The following is a 22,631-nucleotide window of genomic DNA, read 5'->3' as shown; positions in this document are numbered from 1 at the left end:
CAAGCTTGTTTACGTATGCACGTATGTCCCCGGCTCTTCATTCACTTAAACATATATGCTGTGTTATTAACTATAAAAGCGCTTAATTTGAGAACATTGCGAGAACACGCATATATTTGCGCATATGATCAGCGTTACAAAGCCCATATGCGCGGCAAACTGCGACCGGAATAGAAGATGCGTATATATATTTATACGATCTGTTATTGCAGCTTTTGGTAGAAGGCTAGCTCTCACATTTTGTACGCAACTTCATAATGCGTACAGTTTGCGTGTTCAATAAAGTATTGTTAGCTGAAACTTTATGAGTACGAGCGCTCATTCAGACAGCTTAAATTTTCTCACAATATACGGATGTTCAGATAACAAAAATACGGAATTCTCTCTGTTTCGTCCAAAACAGTGTATAGCCGTTATATGATTACAGTGAAAATGTCCGTAAAGCTGAATACGGAGAGCACTTTCCGTATATTAACGGCAGATTTTGCCGTATTTTTGAAATATGACATACTTTCCGTATTTTTATCTGCAGTTCTCCGTATAATGACAGAAATCCCCCGTAAAATTACGGAAATTTTTTACAGTGTAGCTGTATGTTACTGAATAGACCTCTCCCTCTTTGCTAACGGCGTGACGTCACTGCGAATGACCCTCCCGTCCGCCCCACCTTCGAAGTGGGCGCGCGCTGGTTGGCAACCCCCCCCCCCCCCCCCAAAAAAAAAAAAAACAACGTTCACACGACTTGATCTTTCTGCATATAAAAGCGCTGCTTGTATATCAACTGCGGCGATCGTGATTCCAGCATATTGCTTTTTTTTTTTCAAGTGATGGCATCTGCGAACTGGGATTAGAAAGTATAATCGTCCCCGCTTTACCGGCACAGCCACGTAGCATTGTCGGCGAGTGCCCGGTTCCCTTAAGTAAGCACGTGCCTTTTCCATAGATCAAACAGCCACAAAAATTTACGTCTTCGAAAGCGAGCGGTTTATCGCAAGAGATGCACATTTAGAAGCTGCCGAAATGACACTTCGCTTAAAGGGACAGTAAAGGTTACTAGGAAGTCAAGTTAAAATGATAAAGCAATGCTCTACAATGTCTAAGGAGTCAATATAATCGCGAACAGAGCTTTAGTAACCGAGAAATTGAGGTAAATGCATGACACGATTTGAGACCCCCCAGTGACACTCCGGTACCAGCCCGATGACGAAAGCACTCCTCATCATAATTTATGTCACTAGTACTCAACTACTCACTCATATTGAAATGATCATATCATTAGGTTATAAGACGGAACAAAATGCCACTTGTCTACTTCTGTTCGATTCTAAAAAAAATTACATTTTGTCGTTACCCTTCAGTACTATGGGTGGTCGGTCGAAAGGTTTCGTTTTCGCTCGACTCTGCGCCGCGCGCGCTTTGGAGTTTCAGTTGTTTCGTTATCGCGTCGTCCTGCGCTGATTCTGGTGGCTCGCGAAACTTGCATTTGGAACAAGCAGTGAGAATGCCACGTCCATGTGATGTCGTGGGAAGCGCGAACGGTCCGCGGAACTTGGCCAAGGGCAGTTGCAGCGGCGAATCCAACGTTACTTATCACTGTGTGCCAACGAGTAAACCTCTCTGTTCGAAGTGGTTAAGTGCCGTACCTCTGCCACAGCACGTTGGCAAAGAGCCGAAAATCGCATAGTGTGCTCGCTGCCTTTTTGTCCAGAGGATTACGAGTTCAGCGCCGACTTACTGAAGTCGTGTGAAGTACCTTTCAAAGCAATGCTTTCCCGTAGCGCTGTTCCGTCGGTCTTGCCTGCATTCTCCGAAGCGAAAGAACAACTGCAAGTCGAAGACGGGGGCGGTGAGTGCGGCATTTGGTTTTAACGCAGGAAAAGCTACAAATGTGCGAATATGTACAGCCATGGCATACAGTTGCCGTCGTAGTGTCCCTTTAAATTACTGGTCTTCGGGCAACAATTTGTATTGCATTGTCGTCAAGGTACAAATTTGCGCCCCATCTACAGTTTTTAAACGAACTACAAGATGACCTTCCTCTATACAGCTGTCAGCCCTACCCATCACGGCGGCGCCTGAATACTTGTTACCGTGCTTTAGAAGCACAGCAAGAAACCCCAGGTGGGCAAAATTGACCCGGCGCCTTTCTTTACACCCCATAAGCCGTTGTGCAGCTTAGGGATGTTAAAAACCATAATTTAATTTTAATTATTAGTAATGTTCATGTGAATGTGCACAGCAAAAGCGTACATAAATATATAATCCACTGCGCAGTAACTTAGCTGTGCCTCATGGGTCCAGAGTGTCAGGTGCCTCACTTTGCGGCTCTCAACTTTACGTGACCCAACTTTTGCATGTTTAAGTGTACCATCACAACGTGAAATCCGTGCCGTAAATGTGAGTATAACAGTAAGGAAAAAAAGAAAAGAAAGTTTAGCTTTACGGAAGACCCATGAGATCTGCGTTAAAATGCGATGATTTCAGCGGTTTTGCCTTTTGTGCATTCCCCGTGGTGAAATGTATACTTCAGTAGTGGTCAAAACATGCTAGGAGCACATTTATAGTATTACATTTCAGTCTATACATTATGCTCAAGATATGTGTATTTTTTTCTTTACTTTTCTTTTTTTTTCACACAGGGCAGACGGCACCGAGATACATACGCTCACTAATCATCGCGTCTCATTAATTCTCACCTGTTTAAAAATTACAGGTCCCGAAATTCTATCAGCGCCTGATCACTACAACTGGCCTTACTATACACGCATCACGTGTCCACAGTAATCCTAATCGCGTAGTACAGGCACACACGGCCACAAATACAAAATCTTTGCAGCAGCTATAGGGATGCCTCTGGTCGGCTCAGCCGCTTTGTTGCGCAGGGCTGCTGAGGTGGTGACCATAAAGAGTGGAAATTTATGTACGTATGAAATGGGTAATTTGTCGGACAAGTTTCAGAGATGGAAACCAGTCTGCCTTCGCTATACTCTCTTGCATGTGCGAATGTACGCACGCACATACAAGTGTAGGCACCGAAAAGGTACCGGAGCGCCCAAAAAGAAACACAAGTCCATGTTTCAGCGATCGTTTAAACGTCGCAGGTCTAAATAAATGCTCAAACCTACATGCATCAAGAACCCGCCGTATACTTCGGGGCCCAATTTTTCACGCAACCTGCCGCAGTGGCTGTGGACGTCATTGGAGTTCTGCTATATTAAGCTCGAGGTCGTGGGTTCGGTTCTCGATTGCGCCAGCCCACGTTCCGAGGGAGCATAGGAAGGCAGGAAACGCTTGAACGCCATGTTTCAACGTTAATCCAACGCTCTCCATCACGGGGTACTTTCGTAACCCGCTGTGCCCAGTTTAGGGACGTTAAGCGCCACAATTATTAATCGTTGCGCCGTTAAAGGCGCTCTATACTCAGTCACAGCTCGAAGCAAACACAAAGAACTGCGGCAAAGCAGTGGAAAAACCGCCGTCGTACGCTGCTTTGCGTCGCGGCCTTACGCATCCATCGCGCCCATAATGCAACATCGAACAGGCAACGTGCCAGCGCCCGGCTCGGTTGTGGTCATCGCAGGCGGCGATCTCTCGCGTCGGCGCGCCACTTTTCATTTGCGGGGCGCAACCACGGCGCATCCGTGGGGCAGCTTTGCTTGCTTGCCGTGCCTTCTATACATGCTCACAGGCGCAGCCCTTTGAAGACCATGTGGTGTACAGCGCGGCGCGGTCCCCGTAATATGCAATTAGGCTCCCGTACCGAAAAGCGATCACGCCTGCCTCGTTCTCTGCGTGGGCCCATAGCTGCGTGGGCTTGCCGCTTGGAAGCGGGAGCCTGCAGACAACGCTTCTTCGACGCGCTTTCGTGGCTGCAACGGGAAACACTGCGCTGCTTATACAGTGTGAAGGCGTCACGAAGCTCTTCCATGTAGCGGGCGTGGCCCGAGCGATGGTTCCGATGCAACGCGCTGGTCCGCTTAGCCTTTTATTCCGGGTGCCTATCTATTAGCGTCTCTCTCGCTTTCGTGTTCTTACTTGGATCGCCAATGCGCTTTCGGCAGCGCTCATCAATCGTGCGCGTCCTCTCGCTTGGTGCTTTCGCGCCGGGCTAGCCAACAGTTTTCTTGCAACCCCTCCCCCCCCCCTCCTGCCCATCCGGTGCGCGAGCGAACCTCCCGTCATGGAGGTCGTTGTGAGGCGGTCCGCTAATTGGTCGCCTCTTGGGTTTCCACTACGAGAGCCACGCTGTATGAAGGCGCAAATAAATAGATTAACAATTAAGCGTTTGCAACAAGGAGCAAGCTGCGTTCTATATATATATATATATATATATATATATATATATATATATATATATATATATATATATATATATATATATATATATATTCGAATCTACACAAGACTTTTGAATGAGTAAAGGCGTCCGCTACACGCCACGTGCCGACTCGCGGGCGCAGCGTTGAACTTCGTTGCAGGCCACTCTGTTTCCGTCAGGATTTCTTTACTGTCGACACGTTGTCGTCCTGCCCGATCGGGGCACTGAACAGCAAGTGAACAATGCGAGCGTTCCGTTCTCGAGATCTTATCTCACGGTTACGGCAGGTGTTTGCAGGGTAGCAAGCTGAATATCTATCTTCCGTTTAACTTGCCTGCCTCTTTCGTGGCTCATTTCTATCTATCTATCTATCTATCTATCTATCTATCTATCTATCTATCTATCTATCTATCTATCTATCTATCTATCTATCTATCTATCTATCCATCTATCTATCTATCTATCTATCTATCTATCTATCTATCTATCTATCTATCTATCTATCTATCTATCTGTTTGATGATTGAGGAATATACTTAAGAACTGCTGTTGCGCATTATGAGGGCGCGAGAATTCAATAGGCGCTGAACTGCTTAGGGCGGGAGCATTTTGCTCCGTCCTCCATTGCTTGATGCTCCGTCTAATCGTTGTCCTCTAGGAGGAAGCTACCCGCCGCTCTGGCATGGTATGGCTATAGATGATTAGCGCTGTGCTGTTGACCGTGAGGTCGGGCGTCCGATTGCAGGCCTTGGCGGTCGCATTGCCACGGACGTGCATTGTGAAGACGCTCTTGTAGTTTAATATAGGTTCACATCACCCTCTACCCCCCCCCCCCCCACAAGTTCGCCCTACTCCACCACCACCCACCACCCACACACCCCTCCCCGAAGTTAGAAGGAGGAAAGCACAAGCAGGCCTTCATTATCTGGCGCGCTTAAGAGTGGCATTACGTCCTTCACTGTTCGTTCAAGTTTCTTTTCTTCCATGTAGATAGGCACTTTTTCCAGTAATTTTTATCACTTATATCCGCCTTAGGCAGTGTACAGAAGCTAAATGAAGTAGCAGTAAGCGCATGCTTCCAATCTCTCCACGTGATCGCCCATCTAAATTTGATTTATTCTAATCTGAAGCCCTCTAATATAGACTGATTCTCAGCTCATTGTGAAGCTCTCGGACGTTACAGGCATCATCAGTCATTCTTGGATGAGGCCAATGTTAGGCTTCTATAAACGTTGGCCAATATCCCCACCGGTTGCGTCACGCCAGCTTATATATTAACGGGGCGTCGGACTTTTAATTAAATTTGTTGCGAGCGTTGGAGCGAAAGCCGAGACAGATGTGAATACGTGATCCGGTGATTATGGCGGAGCACACGGACAGAAGGAACTCCGGTGCATGACGCCCTTTTGCTTGCCCGTTCCGAACGTCATCGATCTTCGATCTCGAGGATGGCTGTCATTTAGGTCCCGATCTCATTTACCAAATGTGTACAGTAGAGCAATCAATTGATATTTTTTTTCCTACACCAGCCACACGCCCCATATCCTTTCTTTGATTGCAATTACTGTCTCGGTAAGTGGTGGATGCTCCTGTTTTGGCAGCATGGAACAAATGAGATTAGAGACAAATTATCTTTCTATGCGCGTCCGTGCCTCTCCGTTGGCTTTTTTTTTTTTCGCAGCCAAACGAGTGCAGTGCAATCTTCGACGTGTTTCCGTCCCACGTGTTGACGCCCCCTTAATTTAGTAGCAACCATATATCGTACGGCTTCTCTAGCACTTGGTTTGAACGAACAGTATTTCTTGACTTGATAACTAAACAGACACTAAAGAGAAAAATGCGTCGACCTGTAGCAGCGCGTTACTGCTTTGAAATACAAAAGTCACTCTTACTGCGGGAGGGGGATTCATGAGCCGGGAAGAAAGGAAAATAGAATGCAATAAGACGGGAGATGGGTGGCGACGCCTACTTGATGGTTCAGCACTAGCTCGCAGTGACGTCACATATTTCAGCGGTGTCTCCTTGGGTTGACTTTTTATCGGTAACGATGCACACTATGCATCAAACTCAGAAGGAAACGAAGACCGAAACTTAGCAACTTTCTGGAACTTTACAGTGTCAGGATGACCCTGTAGCAGAAAATACTTTGAAATCTGCGACATCACGACATCAAGACGCTGAGGTTTCGGCAGGAAATAAAGAGAAATAGTGGAAGTGCAGCATTCGCTTTCTCTTCGAGTAAGGAACATGTTACCGTGAATTCAGCGCAAACATTAGTTTTTAATTAATAATGCATCAATCTGGGATGGCATGGGTGTCGTTCTTTAGTGCGCCTTAAAAGGACACGGTCAACAAAATTTCAATTTGGCTAAATTGGTCATAAATGAGTAGCTGTTTACACTATTGAGTTCCTTTTGTCGACGCTTCAGAGCTGTTAATTGTCTAAGTGTATTATTAGCAGCATTTAAATACCACTGAAGAAGACAATCGAAGCGTGCACCTGGTGAATGTTTAGCCGATATGACGCGCATACCCAGACCATGGCCTCCGAAATTTACAGCGTAACGCGGTTTCTGCCTCATCTCGGAGGCCATGCCGAGGCGCCACGCCGGTTCTCTATGGCCGGGTTCTGCCTCACATCCTGCGACTGTAAAGGGAGCCTCATTTTTTTGTTTGTTTGTTCAGTTTAGGTATCAGAAGTCTATATCTATTTCTATTTCAAACCCGAAATTTTGCACGGTGACGCTTCTATAACACTATATGAAACTACGTTTTTACACTGTACAAAACTGCCTTGCAGTTGGCCTTTAACGGGCGTCAGCACGATGTCAGCAACTTTCGCTTCGTGTAATTACGTCATAAAATTGTCGATGACGCCAGGTCGCGGATTTAAATATTAACTTTAATTTCAAGTACAATTTGCAGCGAATATCTCCCAGTCTTCATGGTTGCTAATGGTATATTCGACTGGTTTTATTTGAGAGCGCCTTCAAACAGCTCTGATGGCCGCGTATAACGACGATGAAGCTGTATTATGGAGACAAATGACTTTATTAGCATTGTTCCGGTTTGCTAATACTGTAGTAACGTGCTTATTGTCATGATAAAGCTTAATTACATTACCAAACGACGTTTGAAGCTTCGCAGGAGCGCTCGGAAACCAGTCGAATGTGCCATGAGCTTAATCATTTTACGCACTAGAAGCTTGTGGCAGTGAATTTGCCCAACTTAGATGCATGCCACATTACTACACATTGAGCAGCCTATTTCGGCACAAATGAACGCGGCCGGAGGCGCGAGTCCGAGATCCGCGTCGCGCCCAAGGGCAGGCGCTCACCCTCCTCTCCCTCTCACCCCGGAAGCAGCCCGGCGGCACGCGCCTCGAGAAGTCGGGCGACCGCGCAGCTGTCCGTGGCTGGCGCGCGCGCGTTTTTCGCGTTTTGCGCGCAACTCCACCGCGTCTTCGTAGAGGTGCGCTCGAGGCGCGCTAACGCGAGAGCGGGGATAACACGGCTGGAGGAGAAGGCGCGCGCGCGCGCGTGAGCAACGCTCTGCCTGCCGATCGGCCGCAATTTCAGCGTGTCCCATTTCTTCGCGCCGGGGAGGACGCCTTATCAATTCGGCATTTATCTGGCCGAACTCTTCCCCCTTCCCAAGCTGCTCACCCTCTTTTGCCGGCTTCGGGTCTGGTCCCCTTCTCGCCTTCAGTGGCCACTTTATTTGTTCTCTTCTTACAATCGTCTAGCTTCACTCTTTATTTATTATTTCTTTTTTTCGCCGCACGAAAACTCTCTTCTCGTGCCAAGCGCGCGCTTTAATTGGGACTCGCACCCCCTCCCTCTCTCTTCTCCTTTCTCCAGCTCCCCCTCTCGGCACCTTCGTTGTCGTTAGGAACCCCTGCTTTAGGCTAGAAAGGCGGCAGCGCGCCGCTTGGCGCTCGCCCGAGCGAAGTGGGGGGGCCAACGGTAACGCAGCTGTGTCACACATTGGCGTCGCCGGGGGGACGCCGTGCGCCGCCATTGGTTGCGACCCTCTCCTCAAACGCCTCAATTATGAAATGAAAACAACGACGGCGCTCCTCCGATGCCGCCTCCGTTCGTACATTCTCAGGGAGCAAAGCGGCCCCTACGCTGTTATACCACGTACGTAAGTCCGCGTCGAAGAAAAGTGCGAGTTAGTGGCTGCAGTGAAAGAGTGAACGAAAAAAAAAAAAAAACTTCTGAGACAGAAGTAATTAAGAGCGCTATCCTAGGGGAAAACATATATAAAACAAGCAAACGAGCCGCTTAATAAGAAACGGAAAGGGCCTGGAAAGCGCTTGCGCCAGTTCTTTTATTTTAAGGGTTGCGCAGTTAAGTGGACCGACGACAATATACTACAATATGTATACACAGCGTGGGCCCGAGAGCGGGCACTTTCGAGTTGCGCGCGCGTGTGTTCTCACGTGCGCGCGTTTTTCGCGTCCCTACAAAAACAACACGGCGGCACGCGAAGGCGGGCTAGTCGGCCCCCTCTCTCCCCTCCCATTCTTTCCCAGCCATCCCCCCGTCCCGAAACTGGGGCTAGCTCCCGCCTTCTTGGTCTTGACTTTTACAACAAGCTGCCGGTCGCAACTGCTACTCAAGAGAGAAACCATCCAGTTTTGCATGCTCCGTTTTGTTTTTGTTTTTTCATCTTCTTTTCGTCCTTTATTCTCATCCTCCTCCTATATATTTTTTTTTTCTTTCACAGCGTTCACTCTCTCGGCCCTCGCAGTACCGGTTAATAGCGGTTGGAAGCGGGGAAGGCGGCCTCCCTGGTGCTGGGCTAAAGTGCTCTTTGTGCGTTATCATTACTTTCGGTATACGTGCTCGAGCAGTCGGTGCTGTCTTTTCCTTTTTCTTTTTTGCGGGAAGTGTACAGTGAAGCGAGCCTTACGTCGATTTCGAAAGCGGTTGATAAAGCCAGGCGCCCACATAGGTGCTGCGGAGAAATGCTGTCGGTAGTGTTTCGCGGGGAATGAGCGAATGCTACGTTGCATGCATCTGTTGCTTGCGCGTGGGCGTGGACCTCAGCGACGCTCAGTTCTACCGCTGCCTCTCTCTCTCTCTCTCTCTCTCTCTACATATATATATATATATATATATATATATATATATATAGAGAGAGAGAGAGAGAGAGAGAGAGAGAGAGAGAGAGTGTGTGTGTGTCAGGTGAGCTATAGCTCTGCGCAAAGGACGAGCACACAACGTGACAGACGACGTCAAGCGCAAACTTCCGACCTAGACTTACTGTGCCAGAGTACGGAACGAAAAAATAAATAAATATGAAAATATAAAAATGATGCTAAGAAAAAAAAACATGCTAGTACATGTGTGTAACTCGCAAGTGGCAAATCATTAACCACTAAGTACTCTCTTAATTATACAGCCCCAACTCAAGTTGTCTCTTACCGTTATCTCAGCGTTACTATCCCTAATCAACTTACGTGGTCTGCACACATAATGTAACTTATAAACGACTGTTCTAAATCGCTTGGCCTCCTTAAAAGATCGACTTTTCTCTCTCCTGTTCCCGTACGCAAGGTCGCCTATGAAACGTTCGTTCGGACTAAACTTGAATATGCGCCTCAGCCATTTGGAATTCTCACCAGACTTGCCTTATCAACTCGCTTGAAGCAGTGCAGAATCGCGCGGCACGTTTTATCGCTATAAACTATGACTGGCATATAAGTGACACTAAATCATCCCTCCGCATCCATAGTCTAACACTTCGTAGGAAGATTTCACAACTTTCCTTTTTCCACAAGCTGTATTATAGTTTCCCACGCCTCAGGAACACAATTCTGCTTGCACCTAACCGCAATTCTCACCGTCTGTTTAACAACCTGAGTCTACAACGTCTGCATGGTACCTCTAATGCCTTCAACAAATCGTTCTTACTTATACTGCTATTGAACTAAGAAACGCGCTGCCCGGCGATATAGCGAATGAAAGTGATTCAGATAAATTTAGGCACCTAATGCCATGTTCTTTAAACCCTTAAGCTACGACTACTCCGCTGTTACTCTAACGCATACCTTCTTTACGGCTCTGTCATGCTCTGTGTTTACTGCTCTGCTGCCGTGTCTTCTGAGCAGCTTCAACGATGACGCGAGAGCGTTCGTCCCGGTATTTATGCCATGTTCGCGTCTCTTTCAAAACTGGGGCACAGACTCGAATGAGCTGCAATGTTGTGCAAGAAAGCTATCTTTGCCATTGCGGACATCAGTTCCATGTTTGCGCTTCTCGTCGTCTGTCACTGTCGTTGTGTACTCGTCCTTTGCTTAGCGCTATGTAGCTCCCGCTAATTATGACATACCAGCTTACCCAAGCCGCTACCCTATTGAACTGGGATATTATTTATGAAACACGCAATGATTACATAAACATGCGTACGACACATACAGAGAGGCGTGTGGCTAAAGTGTTGCACTGTTTATCAACAGCTTTAAGAGCGAAACTTTCTTTGCGAAGCACACTGTGGAGAAAGAAGCAAATGGAACGCAAGTGTATGCATTCAAACTACGCGGAAACGGAAGAAGGAGAAGTGAATGCAATTCAGTAAGCGTTTTTTATTCTTTTTACTTCGCGTTTCTAGTTTTCAAATAATAATTGGTACGAGCCATGGCAAAGGTTCATCAGCATCATCTTCATCAAAGAAAGCTTCGAAGCCTATTACTGATTCCAACATATGCGTGGGATCCGCCAATTTGTTTTCCTTTCTTTTATGACCTGGTTATAGATTGCGTACAGGTAAAATGAGAAATCCGTGTGGACTCTAGGTGACCTGTGCAGAAGACGTCAGTATAGACAGTGTAACGATTGCAAAAGTGTATCGTTAGGTTGGTTGTCACATGCTGCGAGACGTGTCATGTCGTGGTGTTGCAGAAAAGAAAAAAAAAGAAAAGCAGCTCTAGCTCCATTTCGCGTCTTTCGTCCTCTCGTGTGTGCTCGCGTGCATCAGCAACGAACCTGCCTTGCAAGCATTTCGTTCTCAAGTATGCCGCGCCGCCTTTTAGCGTCCGTGTTCAAGAGAGCATCGCCCCCGCGGAAAGCCCCGTAAACGACCGCGGAAGCGTGTATCACGCTGCGTGAATCGAGCGGTGGAAGAAAGCGTTACGCTTGGAAGAAGATGAAGGAGAACACTTTTGGACAACAGCCAAGACTGGAGTCATACGTGTGTCTCTATTATCGGATGCCGACCCCGTAACCCGCTGATTGCGTAAGCAAGAGCCAGGAGACGTTGGCGTGTGTACATTCGTAATACTAATGAATAAAAAAAAGGCTGTAGAATAACGTTCATATTCTACCCGTCCCGTACCATTAATATTCTACTCTGCGTTTTCATTTTCATAATTCTATGAGAGATTTCGCGCTTTCGGCTGCTTCATTCTCGCTCTAGTTTCGCAACAAGAATACTTCTTTTCCTTTCTTTGTTTCCTTTTATGCGCATCGCACACCAGCGATGACGGTTGAAGATATGAAAAGCGATGCTGTGCATGCGTTTATACATAATTAAAGGCTACAATGACAACACACGTAGCGAATAAGTGGCATAGACGTGAAAGCGAGTCCTGAACTTGGCTTCAACGCCAGCTGTGCAACAAGCTGCCTGGGGCCAGCCTAGAAGCGCCGCTACTTCAGCAACGGCTCTTGTCATGCCTGCTGTTTTCAAATCCACTCCAGCTTCCGAGCCAGTCGCTAAGAAAGCGCGAAAGAAGCGAATAACTGTGGTTCGATTAGAAGCCGCGAGTTTGGTAGACAGAGACGCAGTGGCCTCTAAACCGAGGCATGAAGCTCAATTTATCGGAATGGGGGGCAGAAGGAAGTCGTTTAAACCTACAGCAACCTTCGACAAGGGAAAACGAATACCTTGAACGTTTATCTTCAGCATCGAACAGAAGTTTTCCATCTTGATACCTTGCTGAGTAGCTATAAGCAGTACAAGCGAGTCCGTTAATCTCGCGTTCCGACACCTGCGCTGCTGTTCATCTGGACAAGCCATAAAAGCACTTCCACCCCCCCACCCCTCCATCTAGTTCTAGCAGCAACGTCCGAAAGTACCAAGTGAAGTTGCTGTCGCTGTTACAATATAGAAAAAAAAAAGAAAGAAAGGACATCTCGCCACGCGATAACATGAACACCCACGTCCTTGCTGACAAGCAATGTAGGTTAGTAGTGCCTACTTTCAAGGCTAATCGGGCGCACCATACGCGTGACGACATGCCACTGAAATTCATGAGGAACTTGCGGTGCGATAGCACGGCTCCATCTCGATATCGAAGTCAATGTCGCCGTGTCGGCAACCTCCACCCTCCTACCCCCCCCCCCCCCGTGCGGAGGGTGTAAAAATAACATAATCAAATAATAATAAAGAAGAAAGTAAAAGAGAAGAAAAGAAACGGCAAACACAACGTGTCTCCAGAGTATTCAGGCCGTCAGGGCAGCTCAGCCACTCCTGTTCCCATACCAGTTTCCCGGCATAAAAAACAGCTACCATAGTGTATATATCGCAGTCAAAAGCTGCAAGCGTAAGCCGTTAGACACGTTTCTTTCCAAAAAGGCGAAGCGAGTTTCCGATACGCGGTCGCCGCTTTTGCGGGCGAAAATTAAGGGTCCGGCGTATACACCGGTGTCGCGGCGCCTCCGCGTATGCGCGCAGGAATTCACGGGACGAAATTTTACGGTCCCGCGCTTAAGTGTCGCGCTGCGAGCGTGTGCGAGTCGCTACCTGGCTTCCCAAACGGGCAATCGAAAAGCGGCAACAATAAAACGAAGCGAGCCACGCTCGTGGTGTGAATAAGCGAGGCAGGAAGCGATAAAGAAGTCCCCGTGCGGGGGCCCAAATCTAGGTGAAGGAGATGCCAGAGTAACGCCTGCTTCGATATTCCGACACCATCGCCGCCCCCGTTGGTCCCCTATGCATCCTCGGAAGCCGGGAGATAAGCGCGACACGCGGTTGGCCTGCCTGGCCTGCCGCACTCTTGAACGCTCGTTTTCCGTTATACTCTCGCTACTTTCATCTGCGGGGTTCTTACTCGGAAAACGCGCTATAGGGGCACGATATATAGTGCCGCGGCATCGGAAGGAAAAGAAAGAAGTGCTGCAACATCGCGGCAAGTTCTGCGAAGCAGGTGAAGGTTGGTGACGCGTCGTGTATATGCCGAATGTAAGATATTGTTGCCCTCAATGCCTGTTGTGAATGTTTTTTTTCGGTTAAGAAGTTAGTCCCGCACATCTCGGAAGCGTGCTTGGATATCGACGCTTTTCGGTTGAAGCAGTGTGGTATATAGCTTGTCTACTCTTGACACGTCATTGCGCGCGTTCGTCGCTCCGTGGAGGCTCGTAAGGAGTGCGTGGAATGACGATGGCAGTAACGTATTGTCATACGGCTCCACTGTATCGACCTGATATACATGGATGGTTTATATGTAGCGTCCAAATACCTAATATGCACCAATGGCCTCGAATACACGCTTTGCACGCGCACATCGTGTGGTGTCGGTGCGAGGGTAACGTTATGCCAACTCGAAAGACCGATTAAAAATAGATGTCAGGATCGTGTTCATTTACTCTGTCGGTAATCCACGTTAATGTATGTTCTGAGATGGCAAGCCCTGAGCGGTATCGGGCGGCTGTCCACACACCGGAAAGCACGATGAATTAGATTTTCCCCCTTTGGCTCCTTATAATTATGGGCTCGCGATCACTCCTAGTACCTCTCGCTCGTTAATAATGCAACGTGTACGTAGCGCGTTAGACAGCATACACCATGCGTTACCCCGGTTAAGAAAATGAAGTATTCTTTGCTTTCTCCGAGATGTTAACTCAGTGAAATTCTTAATTAAATAATCACAGTACAATTCCCGCGGATATAAGGTCAAATGGGCTCATTGCTGCACTAGTGAATTCTAATAAATTATTTCACATGCATTGAATATTAATTGCGCGAGGAAAAAATGTACAACGATTTTATGGTATCCGGTTTTCCATGGATTACACTGTGCCGATTAAGGAACCCGAATGGTTCTGCAAACAGAGGGGGGCTATAACGAAAAACTTTTCCGAACAACTGTTTCTATTCGCTTTACGCGATGAGCCCTCCACGATCAGTAAAACATTTTTCGGCCTAGCTCCGCTTCGCCCGTCCGCCACATGTGCACGCACTGAGTATGCATGATTAGACCGAATAAAACGAAAATAATCGTTTCCAATTCGATACCTTCCTCGCCACTAGCCCTCCGCTATTGGTAAAAAGCTTTCGTGCTGCGCCCACTCCGCCTTTTTGTCACGCGACGTCATGAAACCGCATAAACTCATCACGTCAAAGTGACGTGTACGCATTGAAGATGCATTAACGTGCTGGAAAAAAAACTGATAAAAAAACAGATTTCTTTTTTTTTTTTTTTTCAGTATAGCCGGAGGCCGCCCCGTTTCGAACGGAATAGATGTCTGCCCACCGATCGCTATTGCACTGGCTACTTCGAGCTGCCGGGGAGAACAAATTTATTTGAGTACAATACAAATTACACGTGCCACTCTAACATTGTAGCGCCATTTTGGTACGTACACGACATCGCTCCGCCATCTCTTCTTCGGTGGGAATCCGTTTTAGTGGCATTTTGAAGCTTCCGTTGCACGCCGCCGCGATTTTCGACCAGCCGCCGCTAGCTATAAGGCAAACGCTAGCGGGCCAATCGCAGACGCCGGCACCACCTTCCTCATCCGGTCATATCTACTTTCACTGCGTTAACTCGGCCCCACCGAAACCCTCTGCACTTCTGCGTGCCCCTCACCTCTTGTCAGCGAATTAGATAAGAAAAAAATGTCCGACGATTACGACTCTCCCTAATGCGAAATTTGAGCGCAGCTCGATGCGTGTTTCCATTTCACGATATAATGAGGCGAAGAATTTATGAATGAAATCTTTAGATCACTATCATCAGGGGCACGAGTGTGTTCGCGTGGTTACACGGAGGGAAGCCGTCGCTCAAGCTAGGAACGGGTGTGTAAGAGCTGCGCTCTAAAACGGGTGAAGGTAGGCAATGCTACTCGCTTTGAAAGGAAACAATAGTGACGTCTTCTAAACGAGGAGAGCGTTGATTGGACGTTTCGAACAACGCTGCGGGTGACCGCCCGATGCTTGCGTCGGCGGTTGGGTAACTTTGACGTCAGGAGACTGGAATGAAAATAGGTTGGAATAGTTATTAATTCCAGTTATTTCCCAGTAATAATTCCAAGAGGTGGAGAGACGCTAAGAGACGAATAGCACAAAAAATTCAGAGCCCTTCCACTATGTTAAGATGGAAGACCAGGGAAGCTGTATTGCTCAATAGATATATTAAGTTTTATATGGTAGTTATGCTATATGGGTTAAATAAAGGAACAAACACGAACGTTTTGTTTGTTTCGTCTTTTTCTTGCTTTTTCATGTCCTTTATTTTTCTTTTCCTTTTTATTTATTTCCTTACTACTACTACTACTACTACTATTATTATTATTATTATTATTATTATTATTATTATTATTATTATTATTATTATTATTATTATTATTATTATTATACACTGAAGTTTCGACCCGCATCGTCATAGACTAGCGTTTCGGCTACAGCACTAGCGCGCTTGCGCGGTTGGCGCCGAGAATGTTTTAAGTTTTTCAAAAAAGTTGTCCAAAACATTTCTTTAAAAAGCATCAGTTCTTACGCTTATGCCTGGGGCCTCTTCCGGTCCCACGTGTGACAAGGATAGTTCTATAGGGCGCGTTACAGATCCCCGAGCCCCGCAGGGGTAAGTGCCATTGAGCTTGGACCTTTCTGCACTATCGCCAGGACCGGCCCACACGAGAATTTGTTTTTTGTCAACATCTCGGAGACATTTCTTTTTTCCAGACCGTAACCATAGACAGCTTCGCTGTAGAAAAAAAGACAAAATATGCGCTTCCTACTAACAATATATATATATATTTTTTTTTTGTAAGCAAGAGCTGTCTCGCCTCGATAATCGGTTGTCTCGAAAACAGCCTTGCACGAATGCGAATGACCGGTTCACGCAAACGCAGGGACCAGAGCCAAGCCGGTTATACGCGAGTTAAGGCTACAGCGCGAATCTGGCTACGTGTTTCTGCACTTCCGCACACTCCTGCAAAGGTTTTTCTGGTGATATTCCAAGCGCCGTCGTTCAAAGAGAATACTGCATGACTTTTTCTTTCCTTTTTTTGTTTTCGTTTCTTTAACCGCGCTCTAATAGTTTACAGCAGGGAGGCGATTTTGCGAAAGCATCAGACATGCCGGCTTACAGCGTGAGTGGTCATAAGGAATGTAAAACACACGTAGACACTCAAAGAGCGAGTGTCTCGACGTCGTCAGAGAACACAAAGGACGTCGAACAGGCGCTTGCTTTGTTCGCCGCTGCGTCGCTTAGTTGACGTAACATCACGGAACGAGCTTCACGCAGGGGGCATTCGTATATAGTTCGACGGAAGCCCGCCGTGAAATTTACAATTTCTGGGCTTTTTATCGTCCCGAAGCTGCACAGTGCATTACGAGGGATAGATATGCGGTATAGCGGACAGCTCCCTATTGATTTTGACCACCCGGGGTTCTTTAACGACCAACCAAAAGCACGGCGAACGAACGGTTCTTGCATATACCGCCTCCGTCGGAATACGGCCTCCGGAGTGCAAAGAAAGTTTCGCGAATTGAAGCATGGAAAACAGACGTGCAGCAAGAAGTCCAAACGAACGTCTAAACTAACTAGCACCGTATACTTGCAATCTTGCGGTGCATCATTAAACAGCCTCTCTCTCTCTCTCTCTCTCTCTCTCTGCCTCTCAGGCACAGAGGAATCTGCGGCCGTGCGCGACCACGCGGCGCTTTCTTCGAGCGCAGTCCTTATCGCGAAAAACTCATCGAAAGCACAACAGATTGGGAGCGCTCTTTTCTTTTCTTTTTAATTATCCCTGCCTGTCGCGAAAAAAAAGAAGAAAAAAAAAACGATTCGCGCCTAGCGAATTCCGCGAAGATGAACATTGCGTAATTTGAGATCTTCTCGACAACAGGGGGCGCTGCGGTGCGTGATATATTGTTTAGGCGTACCTGGTGCGAGCGGCGCGTTCCGTCTCGTATACTGGTTTGTTGTGCCTGCGAGTACGTGGCAGAAGAGAGAAAAAGGTAGGGAGTGCGCATTTGTAGATCGAGGGCCGAATTTTGGCTTTTTGTGCTGGTTTGTGCCTGCGAGTGCGTGGCAGAAAAGTGAAAAGAAGAAAAACGTGCGGAGTACGCATTTGTAGATCGACGGACAAATTTTGGCTTCGGCTGTTTTTTTCTTTCTTTTTTCATTTTTTTACGCCTCACAAGCCAGCCAGGGTTCACGCAGCGCGCGGTGAAAAAATAAGGGAGGGCGCGTGGTGTCACGCGTCTTTTTTAGGCTGGTACGTCCTTCGGCAATTTATCTCGATACTATGTGCTTTACGATCCCGCTCCGTGAGCGTACAGAGACCGCTACGCGACTCGCGACTGTCTGGCGCCTCACTGTTTGCATTCCAGGCTTCGGTGGCGTCGTCCTCTTGATTTTTTTTTTCTAGCCCATGCTTTCTGGTATTTAGGTTTATCACGTATGGACCGCGACGTGGGGCTCGAAATTTTACGTGGTGATCGTATCGTACGTCGGATTTGCTTCTTTTTTGTTTTGCTGGCCGCGACGAAGCGCCCGTTATTGCTAATTTTGTGCTTGCCACTTTGCCATATCACGTTCGAAAAAACGGTGAACTAATTTATTTCTGAGTGCTGATTTTTTTTTTTACAGGTGTACTTTTATGGTGGTGAGCCCATCTAATTGTTAGCGAAAAACAAACTAGTCCGGTGAAACCACTGCTCGCATTTTTTTTGTCGCATTCACAAATGAGCGTGGTAATAGTATGACGTTCAATACGTTAATGAACATATACATAATTTATCTATGAAGTCTGCAGGCGCTTTCGTACGAAGGCTACAGATTGCCTATACACAGGTTGTGGAGTAAAGGCCTTACGCTCTTTGTCGGCTAATTATTGCCTTGTTTATGCACACAGTCATCTCGGACGTCAAAAGGCCACAAGTGGCCGAACGGAAATAAATTTGGTAAAATGTTTGCCCATACGCTGTACAGTCGGCCACGAAGGTTTACGGTGCAAACGTTTAAACGTGGCAAATGTGCGACAAATTTCAAGGCATATCACATCTCATTTAGCGGACCATATACTGCCCAGGTCTTATAAACTATACTGCAAATTGAAACTTTCATCTGAAGGCTAAGTGCCTGGCTTTTTGCGGCAAAAGAGCTTTTGTACAAATGACGTGCCTTGTAAACTTTTGTGGTCATCAGGCAGTACACTATGGATAAGCAAATCGAAAATCTATATGACATGGCAAAGAGGCCTACAGGAAGAATATGTATAAGATAGTATAATCCTTGTTATGTCCAGTAGTACGCTTCTATTTAGCGAGAGAGAGAGAAATAAACTTTATTGTTAGACCAGGCTTCCTGAGCCCAAATGTGGGTGGCCTCCTCATTCCAGATAGCCATGGCTCGCTGCCGCCGCCCGAGCCCTCTTCAACAACCGTAGCTGATTGTCAGGGTCTTGTGTCACCAGCAGAGCCTCCCACTGGTCTTCCAATTTTTCCTCTGAATCCGCTTCTTTCTGCATGCTATCACCTGGTGGTGATGATGACGGTGGCACTTCTCGATTATTCCTTCACCCCAGCACCATATGGCACAAGGTGTTGGGCCTGTCCGGCGGGAAGAACTTGCAGAGTCGTCCGTAGGCGCCCGGATACATGGCGTGCAGCAGTGTTCCATACGGGTAGGTTCCAGCCTGGAGTCTTCTCCAGGTTAGCTCTTGTTCCCTACTCATCGTCTTATGTGCGGGCGGGTAGTGACGCCTCTGCTTCCTGTAGTGCGCCAAGATATCCGAGTACTTCTTGGATATCCGATCATCATCCTCGTCCCAGTCGTTGGTCCGTGTTCTCTGCGGGTCCGAGATGGCTCGGCGTGCATGATCTCGAGCCGCGGCGTACGCCACCTGGTTCGCCGCGAGAGACTCGTGTACCGGCGTCCAGAGGATTTGAGCTGCTTCCGTCTCGGTGTTGTTCAAGACCTGAAGTGCTGCCCTTCCGATCCTTCCGTTCATATACCTTCTGCATGCTTCTTGAGAGTCCGTCACCACGGTAACCAGGGTCTTCTTGCACGTTGCGATGGTCAGGGCTATGCCCAGCTCTTCCGCTGTGCTCGCGTCCTTGGCACGTATGGATGTGGCTGTAAGTTGTTCGCCCTTCTCGTCGACCACGCTGATTGCAAATCGGTCGTTTGTTCTGTATGCAGTTGCGTCCGTGTATCTCACATTTTCTTCTTTGCTGTTGGTGCGTTCGAGTATGTGCTTGAGCGCCTGTATTCTCGCCTGTCTCCTTTCCTTGTCGTACTCGGGATGCATGTTTCTGGGTATGGTACTTCTGTATAGCTTGCCTCTGATCTCGTGTGGGATACGCTGAGGTAGGTGCCTCTCATGCTCGACTTGGTAGCCCAGATCTTGCAGCAGGGCTCTTCCCGTCTTTGTCTGCTTTAGTCTCTCCAGTTGGTTGACGTTGTGCGCTTCCACGAGCTCCTCCCACGTGTTGTGGACCCCCATTTTGAGTAATTTCGCTGTGGACGTGGAGGGGGACAGGCCCAAGGCAATTTTGTATGATTTTCTGATGAGGGCGTTTACTTTGTCTCGTTGACTGTTCTTCATGTCAACGTATGGGGTCCCGTACGTGACGATGCTCGTGAGCAGCGCTTGTATCATTTTCGTGCAGTCTTCTTCCTTGAGTCCGTGGCTTTTGCTCGTCACTCTTTTGATAAGGTGGGTTATTTGTTGCACTGTTCTCTGAATTTTTTTCAACTCTGCTCCCCCGGCCCCGTCCTTTTGAATCAAGAGTCCGAGGATGCGGAGCGTCGTCACCTGCGGAATCGTGATGCCTCCCACCTTTACTACCGGGTCTGGTATCTGCTGCGGTTGTAGGCCTCTTGTGCGCTTTCTTAGCACCAAGAGCTCCGATTTTTCAGGTGCGCACGTCAGTCCACATGCTTCCAGGTACTTTTCCGTAGTGTCAACCGCTTCTTGCAGAGCGCCTTGCTGTTTACCTGTCGACCCTCCCGTAGTCCAGATGGTGAGGTCGTCAGCATATATTGCGTGACCAATCCCTTCTATTTGCTTCAGTTGCTTGGGTAGTGAGCTCATCGCCAGATTGAATAGCATCGGCGAAATGTCGGAGCCTTGTGGCGTTCCCTTTCGCGGTATGTCGAATTTCTCAGAGCGTAAGTTGACTATCCCCACTGTGGCTGTCCGTTCATTCAGAAAAGCTTTGATGTAATTATATACTCTTTCGCCGCAGTTATATACGTTGAGGTGCTGCAGTGACACGTTGTCGAAAGCCCCTTTCACGTCAAGAGCGAGGATGGCTCCTTTGCTGTGCGTGTCCAGCTTGTCGATGACTTTTTCCTTGACCTGCAGTAACACGTCTTGCATGGACAGGTGAGCTCTAAATCCGAACATGGTGTTTGGGACGTGTCTGTTGTCTTTGAGATGTTCGATCATGCGGTTGTGCACCATGGGCTCGTAGAGTTTTCCAGCACACGAGGTGAGGGATATAGGTGGAAGGTTCTCCACGCTGATGGGCTGGTTGGGTTTAGGTATCATGGTTTATCTATTTAGTGAGGTTTATCTATCTGTCGCCATGCAGCGTGGTTAGATTTCGCCAAGTGGAAAGCTCTGCCATGATGCTACATGAAGAGGAGAGATAGAGAGTGACATTGCAAACCGCATATTGCCCTTGCCGTCGAACAGCGGTGGTTCGACTTTGTCGCGCGGTGCTCATGGGTGAATGGGAACCTCTGGCAGGCCCTGATCTCACTTCTTTTTTTTAATATTGAAGTGAAAATAATAGAAAGAGCTTGAGCTACACAACAAGTTCCCAAGCGAAAGTGAAAAGGAGCAAATCTTACCGAGTGCTTGCGATTCCTTCTTCCAAATGCGAATGAGTCTGACACCGCGCGTGAGTCTCATTCATTGTGAGTCCGACTCGAGGCATGCCCGAATAAGTGCGAGTCATCGTGAGCTATGGTATATGATTCTGTGCCAGTGAACGTGAGGAAATAAGAGGAGGAGTAGGATGGTGCAAGTTACGGGCTCATATATCTTGCCTTTAGCAGAGGCGTGCCGGCAATCGCTGCCGCCGAGCATCTCCTCTATCCGCGAATTCATCGTGGCTGAGTGAGCCTTCTTAGCGCGAGTGATACGGCATTACACGTGAGTGCAGATGAGCATGCTCATGAACGACGGATCGAGGCTAGCGGAACACTGATGAGGTCACCAACCCGCGCTGCGCGGCGTGTTCTAGTCGCCGGTCCTTTCTAACTTTTTTAAGTTGTGTTACGGGCTCTTAAAGCCCTAGCGCTTTCCCATTAAACACAAGTTTGCCTCGAAGTGTACATGCTACAGGTTAAACGCTGGGGGACTTAACGCCTTGCATGCCTGCAGGCAGCTGGCTTAAGAACGAGAGAGGTCAGGGAGCTCAACCAGACAGTCTCTGGTTCCCTACCCGAACCTTGAGGTTTGGGAAGGGGCGAATAGACAAGGAAACAAAGGGAGAGAGGGCACACTGCCTGCACGCAGATACTACCGCTCCGCACTTAACACTAAGCCAAAATAGGCCAGTCTCCGGATGGTAATTGAGAGCCGCTTCGCCCAGCGACGTCGGAAAAGCGCACCGACATGAACATTAGTGCAAGTGCCTGTTTGAATGTTAAATGAATCGATAGACATTCTTTATGGGGGCGTCCCCTTTGAAACAGGCTGTTGGCTGGTGCCACGAAGCTCCACCTATGCCGCTACCAGCGCGCGGCTTAGTGCTGGCGGAAGAAAGCTGCGCCCTTTCAATTGCGTTCGGCATTATGCCGCGGTATAGCCGAACCTCTCTGAATGAAAAAGAAAGAAAGCTCAATTATCAAAGCTTCTGTCGCTGTATAGAGCGTCTGTTTGCGACTGATCCTTTTCACCAATATGACGGAACGTCAGCGGAGGGAGTGGCAGGCACTGCAATTAAAGAGGAGGTCACAGCGTTTGTGAGTATTACGCAGCAGTGCGTTTATGCCGTTAAGTCATGTATCCGCTGTACACAAATAAAGGACGCCTATATGGCCGACTCGCGATATTGGCTGCCAGGTTTCGCAAATACAGCTGCTGTGAAAGCACGATAAAACTTCCTGTTTAAACGCAGC

At 47.8% G+C, this 22,631-nt stretch overlaps 1 protein-coding gene across 1 annotated transcript in view; it reads left to right on the top strand.

Annotated features, from left to right (window-relative positions):
• The window catches only part of Tsp74F (Tetraspanin 74F), a 458,205-nt gene that overhangs the window by 149,203 nt on the left and 286,371 nt on the right, over positions 1–22,631 (top strand). The window lies entirely within an intron of this gene.

The sequence above is a fragment of the Dermacentor variabilis genome, chromosome 4 (genome assembly GCF_050947875.1).
Source record: "Dermacentor variabilis isolate Ectoservices chromosome 4, ASM5094787v1, whole genome shotgun sequence".
NCBI classification, from domain to species: Eukaryota; Metazoa; Arthropoda; class Arachnida; order Ixodida; family Ixodidae; genus Dermacentor; species Dermacentor variabilis.
Note: the sequence above shows the minus strand (reverse complement) of the source record. Positions and strands in the feature narration are given on the sequence as shown.